This window comes from Vicugna pacos, unplaced genomic scaffold (assembly GCF_048564905.1).
Source record: "Vicugna pacos unplaced genomic scaffold, VicPac4 scaffold_19, whole genome shotgun sequence".
NCBI lineage: Eukaryota > Metazoa > Chordata > Mammalia > Artiodactyla > Camelidae > Vicugna > Vicugna pacos.
In genome coordinates, this window is record NW_027328740.1 from 63,495,942 (window position 1) to 63,516,789 (window position 20,848).

Below are 20,848 nucleotides of genomic sequence, written 5' to 3' on the forward strand. Positions count from 1 at the left end.
GTAATAGAATTGTAGTACTTATGGGGGTGAGGGAGTGGAAAAGTAAAGGAAAACTCCCAGATGTTTGGCACAGAAAAGAGATGGGACAGTGATGCCATTGTTTGAAAAAGTAAAACTAGTTCTGAGAGAGTGTAAATCCAGACAAACAGAGCTTGAGGTTTTTATGGGCTAATCAAATGGGAATGTCTACTTGTCAATTAGAAGTATATTTCTGGGACTGAACTGAGATGTCCATGCTGGAAAAGATTTGACAGTTAATCAGTGGACAGAGAGCAGTTGAAGCCACGGGAATAAATGCCACCCACTGACAGTTTACCAAAGAAAAAGGAAGGAGGGCACTTCTGGTTCAGAAAATATGGCAGACCAGAATCTTGTAGACCCACTCACTTAAGACACATAAAAACGTAGGACAAAATGCCGCCAGTGTTTTTCTGTTTTTTTTTAAGGGCACCTTTATTGTGGTATGATACCTGTACAATAAAATACACATATTTCACATGTACTACTTGGTGAATTTGATAAATGTCTACACCCAGAAAACTATCACCATGATCAAGATAGCTAACATTTCCATCACTCCCCAAGAGGGGCACTTTTCGAATCCCCATATTTATCCCTTCCCATCCCCTTCTCTCCCTGTGAACCATAAGTTTGTTTCTCTATGTCTGTGGATCTGTTTCTCTTCTGTATTTAAGTTCATGTGTGTCTTTTTTTGATTCCACATATAAGTGATATCATATGGCATTTTTCCCTTTTTCTTGTTTACTTCACTTAGAATGACTATCTCTACGTCCATCCATGTTGCTGCAAATGACATTATTTGTTTTTTCATGGCTGAGTAGTATTCCATTGTATAAATATACTACTACTTCTTTATCCAGTCACCTGTCAATGGACATTTGGGTTGTTGCCATATCCTGGCTATTATAAATACTGCTGCTGTGACATTGAGGTGCATGTGACTTTTTGAATTAAAGTTTTCTCCTGACATATGCCCGGGAGTGGGAAGGCTGGATCATGAGTTAAGTCCATTTTCAGTTTTTAAAGGAACCTCCACACTGACTTCTCTAGTGACAATGCAGCCCATCTTGTGAAAGCAGAGCCATGCTCAGAAAGTAACGGGTATTTCTAAGGGCCAGACATGATGCGCAGTGAGTGTGGCCTGTTCAAGAATCAGAGAGCAGTCTGCCAGGGCTGGAGGAGAGTGACAAGGGAAGTGTGGTACAGGTAGGAGTCAGACCATGTGGGGACATGGCAGGCTGGGATAAGGAGCCTGGACTTCGAGTAATCCCTTGGTAACCATGGGGCACTGGTTCCAGGACTCACCCTGAAGTCAACATCCATGGATGCTGACGCCTCTTGTATAAAATGACATAGGACTTGCATGGGACTCATGTACATCCTCCCATCTACTTTTATATATATATACAAACTATTTTTTATTGAGTTATAGTCATTTTGCAAAGTTGTATCAAATTCCAGCATACAGCACAAGTTTTCAGTTATACATGAATATACACATATATTTGTTGTCACTTTCTCTTTCACTGTGTCCTCCTGTGTACTTTAAATTATCTCTAGATTACTCGTGGTATCTAATACAACAAGAATGCTATGTAAGTAGTTGCCAGTGTATGGCAAATTCAAGTGTTGCTTTTTGAAACTTTCTGTTTTTTCAACAATATTTTCAATCCACCGTTAGTTGAATCTGCTGGATAGGGAGCCCCTAGATACGGAGAATCCCCAAGCTCCTCCTTCCCACATCCTATATTTTCACTGCAAGCACTGAAGGGGTCCAAACATAAAAGAGACCCATCTACCTGCTGGAAACCCTGAGAAATTCCGTCAGCGTATGTAGCGCAGGAGAGAAGGCTTAGGGCCAACTAGTGGGAAAGGAGGGCCTGCCTGGAGAGGATGGAGGAAGGACAGTAGTGGAAGCCATCACGTACTCTTACTGGAACTAGCTGACAGCAGTGAGGGACGCCAAGGAACTGGGTACACGTCACGTGTGGGGCGATCCTGGCCACCAGGTGCAGGGTTCACATAACTGGGACCCAGTTTGCAAGATCAAAATAACAAGGAGGCAAAGGGGCTGCCTCAGTCCCAGGATCCTGACAACGGCCACAGCGACGTGACCCCAGCTAATGCGGTTCCCCTAGTAAGCCAGAAAAACGAAACTCTGAGCCAAGATATTGCAGATTCCACTGCAGCCACACGGATAACTAGATCTCTAACCTGACAAAATGTAACCACCAGAAACAGGAATCTTTCCTTTTCTCTTCCTTTGGAACTTTGGACAGGGAGTCACAAATCTTTGACGGGAACCACCTATAAACAAATAGAGAGCTCACTTTTTCAGGAATAAGCATGGAGAAAAAGAGTGGGGTGATGGTTTAAAGCAGAAGTCAAAGTTGAAGCCAATCTGAGTAATGGTAAAAACATGCTACTCAATGAATTCGAGTTATGGCAAAAAGAAGGAGGAAGGTTAAGGAAATCTCTATTAATATCCATTCACCAAAAAAGAATAGCCAGCCATTAAAACACAGCACCTTAAATTAATAATGTTTTTTTTTTGGTGGTGAAAAACAGTGCCTTAATTTAAAACAAGGCTTGGGCCATCAACAACACTCTGAGAGATGTTGATGAGGAGAACATAAATCTGCATATAGATATGTAAGTTTTCCAAGTCCACCGCTCGAAAAAAATTAGTCAATCATGTGTCCAGTTGATTGGGAAATCCCAATAAGTAAATAACTCAAAAGTGGGAAAGACATGGGATTAAATAGTGGTAGTGAGCAATGAAATCCAAGATGTATATACCTATATTTTCTTTGTTAATGTAACAAACTTAAAGCAACTGTCTAAAAAGTAGTAACTGGAGCACACAAACACACACACACAATTTAGAACAACAGAGAGGTAAAATATGCTAAATTTATCATTATTGAGGAACAGGATCTAATAGATTATTTCATTTTTGAGACTCTTATAGGAATACTGGTCCAATTGCATAAAAATTTATGAACTTAGAGATGATTTATAAAGATTTAGAGAGAATTTTCTTTAAGAGGCAATATAGCTTCCAAATCACTGAAGAGAAAATTAACAATAAAAAAATTAATTAATCTAGGTAATATGGAGTAACACTGACCATATTTACCACCCTAAAATAAACCACAAAATGGATAAAATATATGAAGCAATGATTTTTAAGACACGTGGAAACGATCATCCACTAGGACCTTGCCTTGCCACCTCGATACCAAGGCTCCTAGGCCTCCTACTGCCATCACAAAGGATGTCCACCAGGAGGCGACATTTCCTTCCTCTGCTCCTACTGCAGAGCCAGTCCTGAGCAGTCCTTTTCCAGGTGTTGGCAGGCAGCTCCCAGAAGTGCTCTCGTGGGCCTTGGTCCCTTTTGGCCACCAGCAAAGGGATCAAGGATGAGCAGTGAGCCTCCTTCCTCATCCAAGACCTAGGAAACTCTGACTTCTGAGCAGCCCTTCACTCTTGTCTGCTGTCTGGTACTCTCCACCCGGCTTCCCGAGTCCCCGGGACGGGCAGCCTGCACGCTGGCCACAGCCCATCAGAATCTGTTCCCCCGCCAAGAGGCCACGCATGATCATGAGCAGGGCTCCAGGCCTCTGGAGCAGTGCGGCTTGGACTGGGTCCTGGCCCTGGGCGCGCGAGCTCCATGCCCTTGGTTGAGTCAGTCAACATCTCTAAGCTACAGTTTCCTCATCAGTAAAATGAGGACATAATCAATATGGAAAAAAAACAGAATCTGAGGGGGACTAAATTTCTGGTGATTGAAGATAATTTTAATTTTGATTTATACAGCAAAGGACATCATACAATTTTTACTACATCGTATTTCTAAAGGACAGCTTCTACTATTAAAAGTAATGCATGCAAGTACACACAAACACACGTGCAGACACACTGGCTCTGGTCCACATACATCCCCACGAGCACACACACATGGAGTCTTGTACCACCCACACACCCATAACATACACACAGCGACACACGTCCTCAGGTGCACACACACACATAACATACAGAACCACATACATCCCCAGGTGCAAGTGAGCACACACACACACAGTCATGTACCACACACATCCCCAGGTGCACGCGTGCACACACACACGTCTTAGACACTATGGTGTTATTCTAAATCAATTTACAATGAGGGTCACAGTGTCCCTTGTTTTATCCACTCAGAAGATCCTGACTTTGGAGCGTGAAGCAGGAGCCCCTCCTCTCTGGAGATGGTCTTTACCAATTACAGTCTCAGTAGAGCCAACATAACTGCTCTGGACCTTTGGAAGTGCAGGGCCAGAGCATACCTGGGAGCTCACATCCTATACATGTAAACATGTTAAGTGCAGTAGGTTCTAAAGTCCTGCCTTTACAAATAGACGTTCATTATAAGGTGGAAGGCCAGGTTCAAATTTAGAATTCCAAGACACAGTGGAGTCCAGCAAAGAAAGTGAGCGTGTGGTGAGAGCTGATTCCCAGTCTCTGACCACTTGCCTGACCCTTTTCTTCCCAATGCTGGGTCCATCCCTTGCCACAAGTGGCCTTGGATGTTCACAGGGGGACACTCAGAACTCACATCCGGGATCTGCTCATACCCTCCATACATACAGCTGCCCTTTGGCCTCTCTGTGAGTCCTGGGAATCTGAACTTCCAGGAGAGCCGATGCAGGCACTAGGAATTGGTCAGGGGCTGCTGAGACAGGGCGTCTGGGGTCCTGGGTTTCTAGAGCACGGGAAGGAGCCAATGACCCTGTCCCCTTGGCCCTGCTGACTCCACCCCATGGAGGGCGTGGCCAGAGGAAGTGTCAGGGCCAGAGGGACCCTCTGCAGTGCAGGACCCAGGGCAGCAGGCCCCCTTGCCGGGGCCTAAGAGCAGAAGGCCTAAGGAAAGGTCTGAAGAGGCTGTAAGGTATCTTCATTCCCATTAATTAAACAAAAATAAAAGCATACCACATGCGAGAGTGGAAAGGGATTTGTTAGAACAAGGGAAGGCACTTGCCAAGGTCTGGCCATAGAGGGCTGGTGGGCTTGCCAGGTTGATGAGGAACCAAGAGGCCGTTAGTCCCCTCTGGGTCTAAACACCTCCTGAATTCCTCCGGGTAACACTGAAATGCAGTGAGACATGGAACTCTCTTAAGTTGTTAAAATCTTCATGGTGAGCCATTCAACTCTCTCCTCATTCTTGGCAACGAAAGCACGATAAACACAGGCCAGAAACTCATCAGCCTGTTGGTTGGTTCACTATCCGTCTGGCGCCTCCTCTTGTAGGAGCCTTTATCACATCACCCAGGGCTGACCCGGCTCAGGATTATAGCTGATTTTCCACAGGTGGCATCACTTGCTAGTGACATGAAGCAGGCACGTTAGCCACGTCCCAAACACTGAGGCTCCTCCTGGGAGGAGCCTGCAGACCCCCAGTCCAGCCTCTGCACCACGATGTTCCTTAGTGTCACTACCGGTTTGCTGCCTTGGCCTCTAGCTTTGACCAGATCCTCGCCAGATTGTCGATAAATATCACCCATATACCACATCTAAGCTTGCGGTCCAGATGTGACCATGGTTCTTATTTTCTTCCCATCGATGGATTGTTTGATCTTCATGTAATCGTGTCGGCAGGAAGGCCAGTACCGCCCTCTTGAGGCCTCCCCGAGCCGCCTCTGTGTATAACTGTCCTAGCGCCCCAGGGGATCGGGTCTGAAGCCTGGCACTCAGACACGAGGATGTCAGCTGGAGAGACAGGAATCCACTCCTGCCGTGGCTTCTGCTGTGGCTCAATGTGGCCATAAAAACGGATCCCACAGGCCCTGACGTCACTTGACTCACTGCAGGGATGCTCCCACACTGCCGCGTTCCCCCCAGAGACCGAGGGCTTTTGGCTTGTTCTGGAAGGCCCCACCCCCGAGGGGACACTGGGTCCAGTGGAGCGTCCAGCCTGCTTCCCCGCCAGCCCTTAGGGCCTTGGTGGGGCCTGGAACATCAACTACCCTCCCCTTAGGGACTCCTTTGTCCTTTCCAGCCAACAGATCTAGGTCATAAGCACCTTAACTCACCTGAGGGTGTTTTCCTCACTTCAGGGGCAGTGAGGACTGGGCTTCTTCACACTCCTAGTGCCCCAGGTCTGGATGCAGTCTGGCTCTGCCGCCAGTCCTGCAGGTCCCGGCCACACCTCCTGCTGGTCACGGAGTCTGTGCTGTATTCTCTTCCAGGACAACAGGTGCACTCTGCCCCCCCGCCCCGTCCCCATCAGCGGTGGCAGAGGCGGCGGACAGGCGGGTGAGCTTGGGCCTGAGACAATGCCCGGAAACCAGTGCCCCAGAGGCCGCTGGTGAGTAGAGGGACCCCAGGGCAGAAGGCAGCATGGGATGGGAGGCGGAGGAAAGTTCAGGATAACGAGATGAAAGTGGGAACAGATAGCACCGTGAGGACCTCGACCATGAAAGGGAAGAAGATAGACAGTGGCAGCTGGAGCGGTGTTGGCGTTAAAAGCTGCGGGCTTTTTCATTTAATTTTATTAATTACCATTACATATAGTGACATATTTTTATTTGATTAAAGATTAGGTGCCATGTCATATAACAGGATATAGTATATTATTTATTAAATAATACATAATAGTAGATATACTAGCATGTTATGTTCTGTTTATTTATTATCAGATAGTATACAATACATATGTAGTTATTTATATACATAATATATAATTCATGTATCTATATAATATATAACACATAACAATGTAGGATTATGATTAATATGTTTTATAACAAGATTACATAACAATAATGATGTAATATTATCCATTGTATACCTTGGTTCATGACACATTCTCACCTAAGGTGCCTGTCAGAAGTATTTATTTATTAAAATTAATATTATAAGAAACAGTTGTGAACCTATAACCCAGCACCAGAACAGGACTATTGACAGTGACATACTGTGTCCTATCCTGCCCTAGGCCTCTTCTCACAGGAAGCAACCAGCATCCTGAATCCTGGCTTACACTTGCCTTGTGTTACTTTCACACACAATATTTAAGATCAGTTAAAACAAATGAACTGCAGGTACATGCAACGAAGTGGATGCATCATACACTCTATGTTAAATTGAAAAAGTAAGCCCAAGAAGGTAGCCTATAGTGTGCTAAGCTTTTAACTGTGTATATATATGTCAACTAAACTCACTAAATTAAGAACCACTACAGCTAGAGTCCAGGTGGGAGAGGGACAGATAAAAGGTGAGGTGAGCAGATTTGCTGCAGGTGAGCGAGTTCCTTTCCAGTAAGATGTCATTCTCTCTGAAGCAGGAGGCAAGGCCATCTGCTGGGAGTCAGGGAAGAGACAGAGGGAAGCTTAGAGGTGTGCAGAGAGCACAGAATGTTGACACCACTGTGTGGCAAGTGGTGAAATGTGCTCACTAGAGAAATCCTGGAGGATTGCCTGGCAGTGGCAACATGCTGGGCATTGATTTGTAGTCTTAGTAATCTGTGCTGGGAGAGCCTGCTGCCTGCAGGCTCAGAACAAATAGAGCTGGGTGAACTGAGATGGAGGTCGTCCTGGTGAGGAAATGAAAAGATCAAGGTTCAAGGGAGTTTTGTTTGTCATAAAGAGAGTGCTGACTGTGGATGCAGAGCTGGAAGGTGGGGAAGTGGAAGTAAGAGGAACGTGGACAGGTAGGAAATCAGAGGAGTCAGTGCATGATGCCCCAGTGAGGGTGAAGGAGGGCCAAGGAGGCTGGTGGAGAAGCAGCTGGATGGCTAGAGTTGGGCACATAAAGGAGAGAGGCTGGACCTGGGGTGGAGACACGCCCGGGTATGAGCCCGGGGGTAGGGTGAATGGGAGGTGTCTGGCTCAGGCTGACGGAGAAGAAGACCCTACAATGACCATACTGGGTGGTGGAGGGAGAATCAACATTGACGTCTTGATGGTAGGCGGTGAGGCAATACAGAGTTGGTGGTCCAGCTGCTCCTGACTGAGGCAGATGAGCAGGGAGGCCAGGGTGGCAGGCACTGCTAGGAATGGACTGGGTTTTCCAGGTGCTCCCAAGAGAGGAGGAGAAATCACCTCATGGGGGAAAGTGAGCACAAGGAGGTCAACCCAGGCTCCTGATCAAACGGAGGGTGTGATGGGGCAAATCGTCAACTCCAGAGATGGTGGCCCAGGAAGCAGGGACCATGGGTGAAGTGAGGGGACACTCAGAGAAGAGAGGGAGAAGAGTCTTCTGGGTGTAGGGGAAAGAAAGGCCCCAGGACAATGGAGCACATGGGCACAGTGATGAGGATGGACTGGTTCTGTTGTGACACTGCAGGAATGGCTGGATCTTTGTCCTGAGGGCTTAGTTTGGGGGGCTACTTGCCTCATGAGGGCCCCCCTCTCAGAAGCCTGGACAGATGCTCCCGCTCCTGATAGCTCTGTGGCCACCACTGTTCCCGGAAGGGCTCTGCCTCAATCTTCTATCAGACATTCCTGCCCAGTCCCCGACTGCCAGCGAGGGAGCCTGGGCCTCAAAGCCGTTTGCCGTGGAGGGACACAGGCTCCTTGGAGAAGCAGGCTGATCTTATTTTTCTCCGTAACCCACGGCCTAGCAAAGCGCCAGCCTATGGGTGGGCCATTCAGGGGCTCGGATACTTCTTAAATTAACTCAAAGCAGTAGAATAGCAGAGCTGGAGGAAGTGACCACTGAGCTCACAGAGTTCACTGCCAACACCCCCATTCTACAGATGAAGAAACAGAGGCCAAGCAGTGAAGCAGCCTTGGCCAAGGTCACGCTGCTCTTTAATGCTGGCCTGTGTTGGGCATACCAAGTGATAAGCTGCACTGAAGGGCCTGAGAGGGGGCTCTGGGGCCAGACAGCTTGGGTTCAAGTCCCACCCCTGCCATTTACTAGCTGTGTGATTAATGACTGTCCTTCCTGTAAAGTGCCACCTCATTGGTTTGTCATGAACACAGAGTTCCTGGAACAGCAGGACAGAATTCTTTAAAGGTTTGCTGTTGCTTTTGTTACTATTATCACCAAGTGAACCCTGAAATGAAGAACAAAGGCAGCAAGATTTTTTATTTTAAAAGATTTTAAAATATGATGATGACTGTTTGATTTAATCTATTCAAGTTTGCATTTGACACTTATTAACAACTACACAATGGATGACTTTTGAGGAAATGTTACTTCATGTCTTTATTTCTCACTAACTACACAGGCTATTCAACAGAAAGCAATTTTTTTCCAGGAAGAGGGACAAAAAGTTAACAATATCTCTGTACCTCTCGGTTCCCAGTGAGTTGGTTGTGATCTGTCAACCCAAATTTGGGGAAGTGCCCGCTCCTCCTGGGCCAGCTGCACTGCCCAGCGGCCTCCAGGGGGCGATTTACCCCCATACGAATCCAGTATCTTGGTTCATATCTTTGCTTCAGATCCCTCAAGGACTGCCCATGCACCAGGGCCCCATCTGCCCCGCCAGTCTCACCTGCTGGCCTCCAGGAAACTATCCTGGGTCTCAACCATCCTCTGTTCCTATGCCTGTCCCACTACTCTTCACTTTGTCCTTCAAGTGTGGGCCCCTGTGGCTCGCCACCAAGCAGGGGTCTCCCAGTCCTCCACCTTGGGGAACTGCATCGTCCTGCATGGTGCCTAGCGAACCTGTGTGGAGGCAGGAAGAATACAGAACAACAGGTGCTCAGAGGGGCTGCCTTTCCCACTACAGGGGCCCTGGAGGGCTTTCTCCCAGCTGGTTATTCACAGGCGCTGACGCTGTGGAATCTCGATCTTACCAATTTAAAGGGCATCATCACTAATTACAAAAGAAATCATTTTTTCAGTAGCAAAAGGAGAAAAGACTTTGTGCCCCGTGCCCCCATCTTTCTTCCTCCGCCTTCAGAGGTGATTCTCACTCTCTGGGCAAGGGTAGAAAGCAACAAACAGAATATTATTTTTCAATGATTCTTCTTTCCCACTCTGAAGATTGCATCCCAGGACCGATGAAGGCTAGGATGGTTTGGCTTCCCTGTACTGAGTATTCAGAGGCTCAGGGGGGAGGGGGTTAGGGAGATAATTCAGCAATATGGAACCAAACAGAGACATTAAAAAGTTCTACTCTAAACAGAAAGGAAGCAGGATGCTATAGAAATGGGAAAACCATCATTGGAAATGACATAACGAATTACAAGACAATAAACATGAAGATGTAAAAAAGAAAAAGTACATCAAAATACAAAATGGTGGGAAAGGGAGACGGTAGCAAGAAAAGATAGATTTTTTTTTCTTTCTTTTTCCTTTTTCTCATTATTCTTAGGATGTGTTGGAGCCTACGTGATTATCAGTCTAAAGGAAATAGATATGGTAATGGGTTGATATACTTGAAAAATAGGGTAACCACAAATCGAAAGGATATAATAGAGTTAAAAAAAAAAACCAAAAAAGAAACAAACTCTAAATGGCTTAAAGACTTAAACAGACAAGACGCTAAAAAACTCTCAGAAGAAAACATAGGCAAAACATTTTTTGACATATATCTCAGCAGGGTTTTCCTAGGGCAATCCACCCAAGCAACAGAAAATAAAAGCCAAATAAACAAATGGGACCTAGTTACACCTATCAGCTATTTCAAAGCAATAGAAACCATAAGCAAAACGAAAAGACAACCTATGGATTGGGAGAAAATATTTGCAAAAGATGAGACTGAACATGGCTTAACTTGTAGACTATAAAAATAGTTCATACAACTTAATAAGAAAAAAAAAACAACCCAATCCAAAAATGGGCAGAACAACTAAACAAGCAATTCTCCAATGAAGATATACAAATGGCCAATAGTCATATGAAAAAAAGGCACAATATCACTAATTATCAGAGAAATGCAAATCAAAACTACAATAAGTTATCATCTCACACTACTCAGTATGGCCACCATTCAAACATCCACTCACCATAGATGCTGGAGAGGCTTGGAGAAAAGGGAACCCTCCTACATTATCGCTTGGAATGTAGTTTGGTGAAGCCAATGTGGAAAACATTATGGAGATTCCTCAAAAGACTAAAAAAAGACATCATTTGATCCAGCAATCCCACTCCTGGGCATATATCCAGAGGGAACCTTAATTTCAAAATATACCTGCACCCCAATGTTCACAGCAGCATTGTTTTCAATGGCCAAGACATAGAAGCAACCTAAACGCCCACTGACAAATGACTGGATAAAGATGTAGTATTTATATATAAAAGAATATTACTCAGTTGTAACAAAGAAGGAAATAATGCCATTTACAGCAACATGGATGGACTTGGAGATTATCACACTAAAGTGAAATAACTCAGACAGAGAAAGACAAGTAACATATGATACCACTTATATGTGGAATTTTTAAAAAAGATACAAATAAACTTATTTACAAAACAAAAACAGACTCACAGACTTAGGAAACAAACTTAGGAGTTTGGGATTAACAATTACAAACTACTATATGTAAAACAGACAAACAGCAAGGATTCACTGTAGAACACAGGGGAAAATGTTCAGTATCTTGCAACCTATAATGGAAAAGAACCTGAAAAAGAATAGACTATGTATATGTACAACTGAATCACTATGCTGTATACCTGAAACTAACAAAACAGCTGTATATCTGAAACTAACTAAACATTGTAAATCAACCACATTTCAATTAAAAAATAGATAAGCTCTAAATAGCTGTATTCAAAGAAAATCTTCAAATCTTACCTCCTACAAAAAGTAAAATGGGAAGCTTGAGCAGGACCAAATTATACTGAATGAGAGGTTACATACCTTCTCCAGCACGTGGCCCATGGTACACATACATCGTGTTTTCCTTCAGGTAAGAATGGCCCTTAATGCCCTGGGAGCGAGTCCTGCTGGGACAAAGCCTCTGTGGCAGTGGCCTCCTTGTCACCGCTCCATCTCACCAGAAGGCCAGGGTTTTCAGAGGGGAGGGAACACAGAGCTCATACACTTCAGATATATTTCCTGAGAAAAATTGTGGAAAGACCAAATTCACCTGCAGTGCAGGAAACATGAGCACGGCCCCTAAGCAGACTGACAAGCCCGAAGCAAGACGGCCCGATGTTCACATCGGAACCAGAACAAAAACCGTCTGGCCCCAGTTAAACGATCACCATCTCACCTGCAATGAACTGTTCGTACTCAGTGTCAGGGATGTTTCTGTTGAGACTTCAGAGATCAAAAAAGTCAGACCAGGGAATCCGGACCTGGTGGATGTCCAGGCTCTACCAATGGTAGAGGCGGCCCCAAGGGGGTATCACCAGCACCGACTCCTCCATTTTCAGCAGGGTCTTCAGGAGGAAGGCGATATGGATACAGACGCCCCTACGGAGGCTGAAGCCCTCCGGAGGGTTGACATAACACAGAAGGTACCTGGGAGGGAGCAAAGGAGAGCGGGTCTTCAGGGCCAGGTCTCTGCACAGGAATCCCAGCTTAGATAGAACAGATACAATGGGAAGCTCTGCACAGCACATGGCCTAGACTCAAGACACGTTCAGCAGCTTCTGGTTTGTATAGTGGAGGCACTGCCCACCGATCTCTGTGTGGCCAATTATTTCGAGTCCGGGAGCACATGCAGAAGACATCTTGGCATCTGTCTATCAACGCTAAGCACCTGACTAGTACCTGAGCACCCGTTCTCCAGGGGCCCTCAAACTTCTTGGCCTAAAGACCCCTGTACACTCTTAATTACTGAGGACTTCAAAAGGCTGCTGTTTATGTAGGTTAAATCTATCAATAGTTCCTGTGTTAGAAGTTAAATAAGAACTTTAAAAAATGCTTATGAGTTCACTTAAAAATAATAACAACCTACTATATGTTACCATTAATACTCTTAAGCAAAAAATAAGTATATTTTTCTAAACAAAAATCATTAATGAGAGGAATAGTAGTGATTTTAATTTCTGAAAATCTCTTTTGGACTGGTGAGAGCTTAATTCTATCTGTCTCTACATTACCTGTTTTGTGATATCACAGACCAGGTTTTCCCTGGAAAATCCCACAGGAAACTCGGGAGTGCAAGAGTGTGCAAAAGGCAGGTGACTTCCCGGCGTTCCTACGAAAATAGTCTTGCATCTCAGGGGCCTCGGACTCACTTTGATAACTGCTGCCCTACCCTAGGCGAGACTCTCCTACACAAGAGCCAGGCAAGTGTCCTGGCTTCTTTAATGAGTTACCGCAGCAACACCCCTCCCTTCTCTGTGTTAATGTTTCCCACAACCTCCATTACTGCAGATGAGGATGTAATCCTCAACTGAGGCCTCTAATCCCAGAAGACTACCAACCTTGAAAGGGAGGGCCCATCTACCATCTCTACACCCCGCACAGTCTATTTTGAGTCAAGCCCTAGATAACTGCTAATTGACACTGACCCTTGTCTTACTCCTGAGTTTTATCGAAGGAGCCAACATCTGGATGGAACTGAAATTTCCCTGCTGATATACAAGGCTGATAAACCACCCTATTCCAACATCTGATTCTGGGGCTCTTCAAAACACGGGTAAGGCCCCGCTTCATAAAAGACGGGTCCTCCACCTGCCCTTCCCAGGGGTTCTGGGAGGCCGCGGCCACGCAGGGCTACCCGGACTCGCGGTCCAAGCCCCAGAGCCCGAGGGGGAGGAAAGCCGGAGGCTGTGCCCCAGCCCTGTCCCCCCCGCCCCAACCCGCTCCCCGGCACCACAGCCCTCCCCGGCCGCCACACCAACCCGGATCCCACCCCGGTCCATGTCCACTGGCCCCGCCAACGGCACGGCCGTACGTTTACCGTCTGTGAGACGCCGCCCCAGAAAGGATGTCGGCCGCCGACTGACGCGGCCAGAACTAGTGGCCCGGCCAAGCAAGCCGCCATCCCCAGCAGCAAACACCGCCATGGTCCCGGGCAGCTGCACACTTCCGGAGCCCGCTGCCTGCCCCAGAAGCGCACGCCGGCCCGCGAGGAGCGCGGCGTCTGTATCCATGGCAACGCCGCGGGGCCCTCCCCTAGCGCTTGCGTCTGCGTCCTCCCGAGGCTAGACGTGCGAGGGCAGAACTTTCGGAGCCAATGGGAGCCAGGGCGCGGCCAGGACGGGGGTGGGGGGAGGCTTATGGGGCAGCTGGGAGGGGCCGGGGCGGGCGGGGCCGCGCGGACGTCCTCACCTGCAGGTGGCACCGGCCGGAGGCTGGGGCAGTGCTGCCACCAGTGGGCGGGGCGGTGGGGCAGTGGGGCGGGGGCACCCTCACCTGTTTGTGTGCCGGGCTCAGCCTGGGCTCCGGGGCCTCCGCTTGAACCGGAAGTGGACCCAGGCTACCGGTGGGCAAGATAGAGGACTGAGCCCAGGCAGGCACGGCTGGCCAGGTAGGGCACCTGAAGTGCAGATCCGCCAGGCCGGCTGCCGGCCTTGAATACGCGCTGCTAGGCAGTTTCCAAGAAGACGGGATCTGTTCCAAGAGGGGAGGTAGGGCAGGGTGCCAGATGCCTGGTTGGGTGCGGTCTTACAGGAGAGCCACATTGAGAGGGTGCACAGCAGCCCCTGTGTTGGCGGGGCTAGGAATTTGGGGTATAGGGTGGGGATGATGTGTGCCATGCCCTGTGGTCTCCCAAAGAACTCGCACCCCCAAGCAAAGGACCCTGCTCCCTCCACCCTTCACTGCATCCCCTGCCTTCCCCAGCACCACCGCCCCTGCCCCCGGAGTGTCCCATGACCTCTCCCCACACCAGGCACTGTCCCTGTTACAGGTACTTATCTCCTGGTGGTTCCAGCCCAAGGGTGGGGGCTGTATGTGATCAGTTAGGATGCCTGGAGCCTTTGTATGAAACCTCAGACTATAATGCAGGCGTGCACAGAGGCCCCTCAAACAGGATTCCCTGCATTCCCTCCCCACCACGCACCCACACCGCAGCTGCCACACCAGGCCAAGCCTGCCGGAGGACCTCTGTTCCCTCTCCTCCTGTCCCTGATCAAGAGTGCACCGCCCACACTGCTGGGTATTTAGTGGGCCTTAGAAGAGCAGCTGGTATTTTCATGGACAAATATTTGCTCTTTTGGGAAGAGTTGAGTGCAAAGGGATGTAGGGTATGCCTTTTCTGTTGTCCTGGAACTGGTGACAAGGATGCAAACTTAAGTCAAAGCAGTTTTTAGAGAGAGCCGCAAAATATCTTACCCAAAGATCACTGTTCCCCAACAAAGGCAACACCACCTGGCGGGTGGGGTCCTGGTCCCTCTTTCTGGAGGTTGGGCTTTGCACCCTCCAGCTGGGACAGAGCCCGAAACAGCTCTGAACACGCTCCAACAGGCTTTCCCAGCACAAACTGCCTTTATTTTGAATCTGGCTGAAGGAAGCAGCTGAGAAATCTGGGTAAATCTTCCTGGGTGTAACCATGCCTTTTGTGCTGAATGAAAGAGCGGCTCTCCACATGCTAACAGCTTAGAACTGAATGTGTGTCGAAGCCTTCATGCATGTAGCATGTTGGGAACAGCGTTTCATGGTGAGGGGAACTCTATAACTTACATGTGTATGGGGAAGCCCTCACTCCAACAGGGTTTTCCTGCACAAACTGCCTTTATTTCGAAATTGGCTCTTGCTGAGAAATCTTGGTAAGTGTTCTTAGGTGTAGCCATGCCCATTATGCTGGATGAAAGAGCGGCTCTACACTTGTTCACATCTCAGAAGTGAATGTGTGTTGAAGCCGTCATTCATGTAGCGTGTTGGGAACACAGAATTTAGTGGTGAGAACTATGTAAATTACATGTCTATGATGAAGCACTCTCTCGAGCCGGGTATTCCAGTGCATACTGCCTTTATTTCGAAACTGGCTTCTCAGAAGCCCGTGGTCTCCACTGCAGGTCTGTCTCCAAACCCAGGGCCAGCATGGTAACTCTGCTCCCCCTGTCTATTCTGGAAGTTCTAGGTGTCCTCCATGGCCCTTCCACCATTATGTTTTTGGAAAACCCCGCAGATGGAATGGGCCTGAGAACAGGAGAGCTGGATGCCAGAAGTCACTGCCCAGTGTGTGGCTCCTGGGAGGGGCATCTCCTCTCCGTGGGCTCTGATCTAACCTCCCCACTCCCCCACCCCCACCCCTCTCCTCCTGCATTTCCTGATTGATCCCTGGATAATGGTCCATACCAGGAATGACCTGGGAGAGGTTTTATGAGTCTTTAAGTGGAAAAAAAAAAGAAATCTTTAGACAAGTTACTGAAAGTAACTTCCAGCTTTACCGGGAAAGTCCTCATTCCAATGTTTAAGGCTAGTTGACAGGGTGTCAAATTGCTTAACCACTCACAGCTGAGCAAGTGCTACCTCTCTCTCCAGCTCCCTGCAGCATCCACCTGTGGCAACTTGGCCCAAAGAAGGCAAGAAAGCTCTTTACCCTCGTTAGCACCAGCGTGGCTTTGGAGTCAGTGGAGGCTGAGAGAAAGGGCCCCGCCCTGAGGTTTGGGGGGCCTCCAGCCACAGCCAGAGGAGCGGGGGTTTTCAGAGTGGCCCAGCAGGGAAACCAGGCAAGGCCACCTGGCCCAAGTCTTCCCTGCCCAGAGAGCCTCATGAACTGCTTTGGGCCACACTCCCCGTTTGGGCCCCCTGCAAAAAGGTACCACGGGAGCCACACCTGAGAAGGCAGAAGGACAGCCCTTTAGCCTGGGGTCCCTGCAGGTGTGTCCTGTGAGACCTGTGGCCACATAAGTTCCTTGTCTCTCCAGGTCAGTGAAGGGACTGTGCTGGGCATCTTGGTGGTCAGGGACATGGGAACACCTCTAAACTCTGAAGAAGGACAGAGAGACTCTTCCTGGAAGCAAGGATTCCAGGGAGACACCTTGCCCAGACCTGGGGGACTGTGTCCTGAGTAGACCCCTGGGAGGCAATGTGGGGCTGTGGGGTCCTCTTCTGAGAAGGGAGCAGGTGTGTTTTCCGGGGGTGGGGTCCTGCTTTGTCCAGACATGTCCTTGTGTAAGACTCACAAACACCTCCAAGTCCACCTAGGGGTGGCCCCAGAGGTGGGGGTAGAGGAGGAGAGTGAAGGGTGCAGACTTAGGGCCCCCCGAGCCACCCAGGGAGCCAAGGGTCAGTGGGAACATCTTGGGAGTCTAGTGCAGGGGTGGAGGACGAGCACTAAGAACATGCCAAGTCATGCAATAAAGTGACCTGTGACCACGAGACACAGGTGGCCGTACACCAAAAGAGGCAGATAGAAATTTAGACCCAGGATCTGAGAACCTTGAGAGGGGCTGGAGGGTCCCAGGAACCCTCAGGAACAGCTCTTCTAGGGGCACAGACATCCCAATACACACATTTCTCATGGAAGCTTTTTGGGGTGCAAAGTGAGTTACCAGGATCCTGAACTTAGTATGGAATCCCACCCCCTTGTTCATCACGGTTCCTGGCAATAAATTGCTGTCATTTGTCCCTGGACATGCACAGGGGAGCTGACTGCTGTGGGGGTCACTGCAGGACTAGAATCTTCTGGTGTGTGCTCTGTGACCACAGAAACCCAGGGGGATTTCTCAACGGGAGAACCTGGAGACCATGCCTGCTAGGACCACCCTCATGGGATGGCCAAGGAGCTCGTGGTACCCAGGTCACCAAGTGACGAAGTTGTGAGGTTGCCTGGGGTATCCTGGGGCATGTAGATTTCTGAGGTCAGCACGTGGGCCCAGCACTGCTGGATGGTCTGCACAAAGAGGGGCCTGCCCTCCTGATGATGGCTCTTAACACCTGCAGGGAAACTGCTCTCAGGGCTCCTGGAGGTCCATATTGAGAGTGTCCTGCCAGCCTTTGGGGTCACCTTCCCCTGATGCAGAAGCAGACCTCTCTCCCTTGAGGCCCAGGGGACACCTGGTTCAGGTCCCACCTGTGTGCCCTGGACACGCAGAGCCCCAGAGCACTGGCACAGACTGGGTTGTGGTCGTGTCCGGGCAAAAAAGGCCCTGGGAAGGGGCTCATTCAAGGGCAGAGGCCACTCTGCAGGGATGCTGGACCTGGCAGCAATGCACTGCTTCAGTACTCCATTGGGTTGGGTTTCCAAGCTGTGGGATGGAAGGGCCTCTCCTTCCTGCGGTGCAGTCGGGGGAACTAGATCCATCGTCAAGGTCAGCCCTGAAAATGGAGGCTGCGCTACCTCCATTCCTGGAAAGAAAATCAGTCCCCTCCAGTCCAGGTGATTCAGAAAGTCATTCAGCAATGTTCGGGGCCCCCACTTTAGGCTTTGAATTAGAGCTGAGCGGCTTAGGAGGCCAGATCCCTGTCCGTGGCTCCAGGAGCAGGCTTTCTGCTGGGGGACAGGATCCTCACAAACACCTGTGTCTTTGTGGGACACTCCCCTCTGACAAGCTGGGAGGCAGGGTGCGGTTGTGGGAAATCGTGTTTACATGAGCAGAGGGCCACCATGTGGTGGCGGCACAGGAGACTGTGAGAATGAGTCCCACAGCCTTTCTGGAATCAAAAAACTGGCAAATGTGAAAAAGTGCATAATTTGTTTTATTGAACAGGCTGCTTATGTACGTTTGGAGGACCAGGTTCAAGGACTCAGCATCCCTCCAGGACAATAGCCTCAAGAGAAGAACAGACAGAGCAGGAGGAGATCTGGGGTTTCTCCCAGGAATGAGGTGGAACAGGGATTTCTGCAGATTTGCAAGGAGTCCCCGACCACTGAGCATGGGGTTACAGCCCCACGAGACCCCTGTCATGTTTGGCTTGGGCTCTGGCTCTGGCCTGCTCATGTATTCTTCCAGCAGAGTTCCAGAAACTCAGAGGGTGGACTTAGAGGGGCTGCGTTTGGAACCTAGTGAGGAGGTGGAGGGTCCTTTATATTGAGTCCCTTCATCCTAATCACCGTAGCTGAAGCCCAACACCCCCCAGGCCCCCATGGTTGCCGTGGAGGGAGAACAAGCCTGGAAGGCGACCTAGGGGTCCCACTACTGTGTCCTTCTCTTGTCTTCGTTCCCTTTCACCCCGGAAGGTGTGATTGTCTCGTGTCATGGTGGCCTCCACAATGTCCCTCCCAGTAATCTCTCTTCTCCATCAGGTGGGGTTCCCAACCCCTCTCAGCCTTCTCTTCATGGATGCTGAAGGATCAGGCCAACCTGAAGTTCTGAGCTTGAGCAGTAAGGTGGAAACAAAGAAACCAATGGAAAAAAGAAGCAAGTGATTGTGGCAAAGCTCCCCACCACAGAGAAGCTGCCCTGAGTGGAAGGGAGAGTGTGGGCATGCCCGTTTGCTTCCTGTCTCCCAGTGCTCTTAGCTTTCTTATTGCCTACCTGCATGGTTACAACAAAATGATCTGCAAAACTGAAATTATTTACTCTCTCGCTTTTACAGGAAAGGATGGCCAGCCTCTGGTCCGGTACCAGGCAAGAAATTGGAGTTCCTTTCCAGTTTGGAAACATTTTGGCAGGCCCAGGTTTGCAAAGGTCTGTAAGAGTAGTTACGGAGTTTTGCTTTTAAACTTTTTTTACGGCTGTGTATACTTGTGAGATGTGGTTGTGATGTGTAATTCTGAGCCGGGATTTTCTCAAACTGTTTCTCACTTCTTATACCAGACATTCCTAAATTCCAAGTGGAACTGCATATTAAGGAAGCCATGGAATTTAGCAAAAGGATACAGATCTCATTTCCTTTTAAGCATCGATGTACCTCCATCATGGCAGTATTTGTTATGTGTTATTGATAGGGGAACTAAGTAGTAAACAGATTAATAGAAAATAGGGGATTTTAGGTACACAGGTTCATCTTTTCAACATTGTTTGTAATATTTGCAGTTTAAGATGACCATTCCTGAGGAACAGGCAGCCTCTTAGAATGAAATAGCATTTCCTCTGAACCATAATTAATTTTTATTTTGTAGACAGCAGGAAGGGTAATAACACATCAAACATTTGGGGACGTCAAAGAGAAAATGTAACTTTCTGGGAGCGCAATCCCCCGCCTCCCCCTGCCCTTTTTACTGTCCCATTCTCTCTGGAAGGCTCTTTCTTATCTTCTGCTCATGGCTCCAGTAACTCTTTCTTCCTCCTTGTTCCTCAGCTGGTAACGTTAGTTTTATACTTTGAACAAGCAAACAAGCCAACAGAAGAGAAATTTCACAAGCAACTCCCAGCACATCCGCTCGCCTTCTGATGTCTGTGACCTTCACTCTCGGTGCCCCACTGCTTATTAAAAGTGGCATCGAAAGCCAGTTCCTCCAAAAGTCCCCGAGGCCCCATCCCTCCCATCTTCTCTGGGTTGTCACTCCCAAAACCATCCTCTCTTTCACTGCCTCATCTATTTTGTTCTCCTGCTAGTTGGCACCCATCAGTATATAAACGTCCATCCTCTTAAACAAACAGCTCTCCTTGACCCTAATTCACCCCCACCAATTGCCACCCTGTGTCTTTGCAGCAAATTTTAAGGAGTTGTTTAAACTCACTATCTGCATCTTCTCTTGAGCCATCCCCTTTTACACCCACTCTGGCTTTTCGCCTGATCCCTCGCTCTATGGAAACTGCCCCGTCAAGGCCATCAGTGACCCCATGTTGCTAAATATAGTGGTCAATTTTGACTCCTCATCATGCTTGGTCCCTCGGTAGCATTTGACCCAGCTCTTCCATCCTTCCTACCCCGTGTTCCTGCTTCACTCAACCTCCAGCCCATCACTCTGTCTGTTTCTGCTTTTGGCCTGCTGGCTGGTCCTTTGCCAATGTCTCCTGTTTTTTCCAAACATATACTGTGGGTGTTCCCCAGGGTTTGTTCCTGGGCCTCTCCTCTCTCTCTCTGCTATTCCTTTGGTGGAAGCAACCCAGCCTTGGAAATTGGCATGCCATCAATTTCTCGATTTCTCCAAAA

The 20,848-nt window shown here is 48.5% G+C and overlaps 1 long non-coding RNA gene across 1 annotated transcript; it reads right to left on the reverse strand.

Annotated features, from left to right (window-relative positions):
• Positions 1-9,409: 9,409 nt before the first annotated feature.
• Positions 9,410-14,029, reverse strand: LOC140693139 (uncharacterized). Its single transcript, XR_012068835.1, has 4 exons — positions 13,818-14,029; positions 12,177-12,427; positions 11,822-12,019; positions 9,410-9,678 (listed from the first exon to the last, which is right to left on the reverse strand). It is a non-coding gene; the product is annotated as an uncharacterized lncRNA (long non-coding RNA).
• Between the last annotated feature and the right edge of the window lie 6,819 nt (positions 14,030-20,848).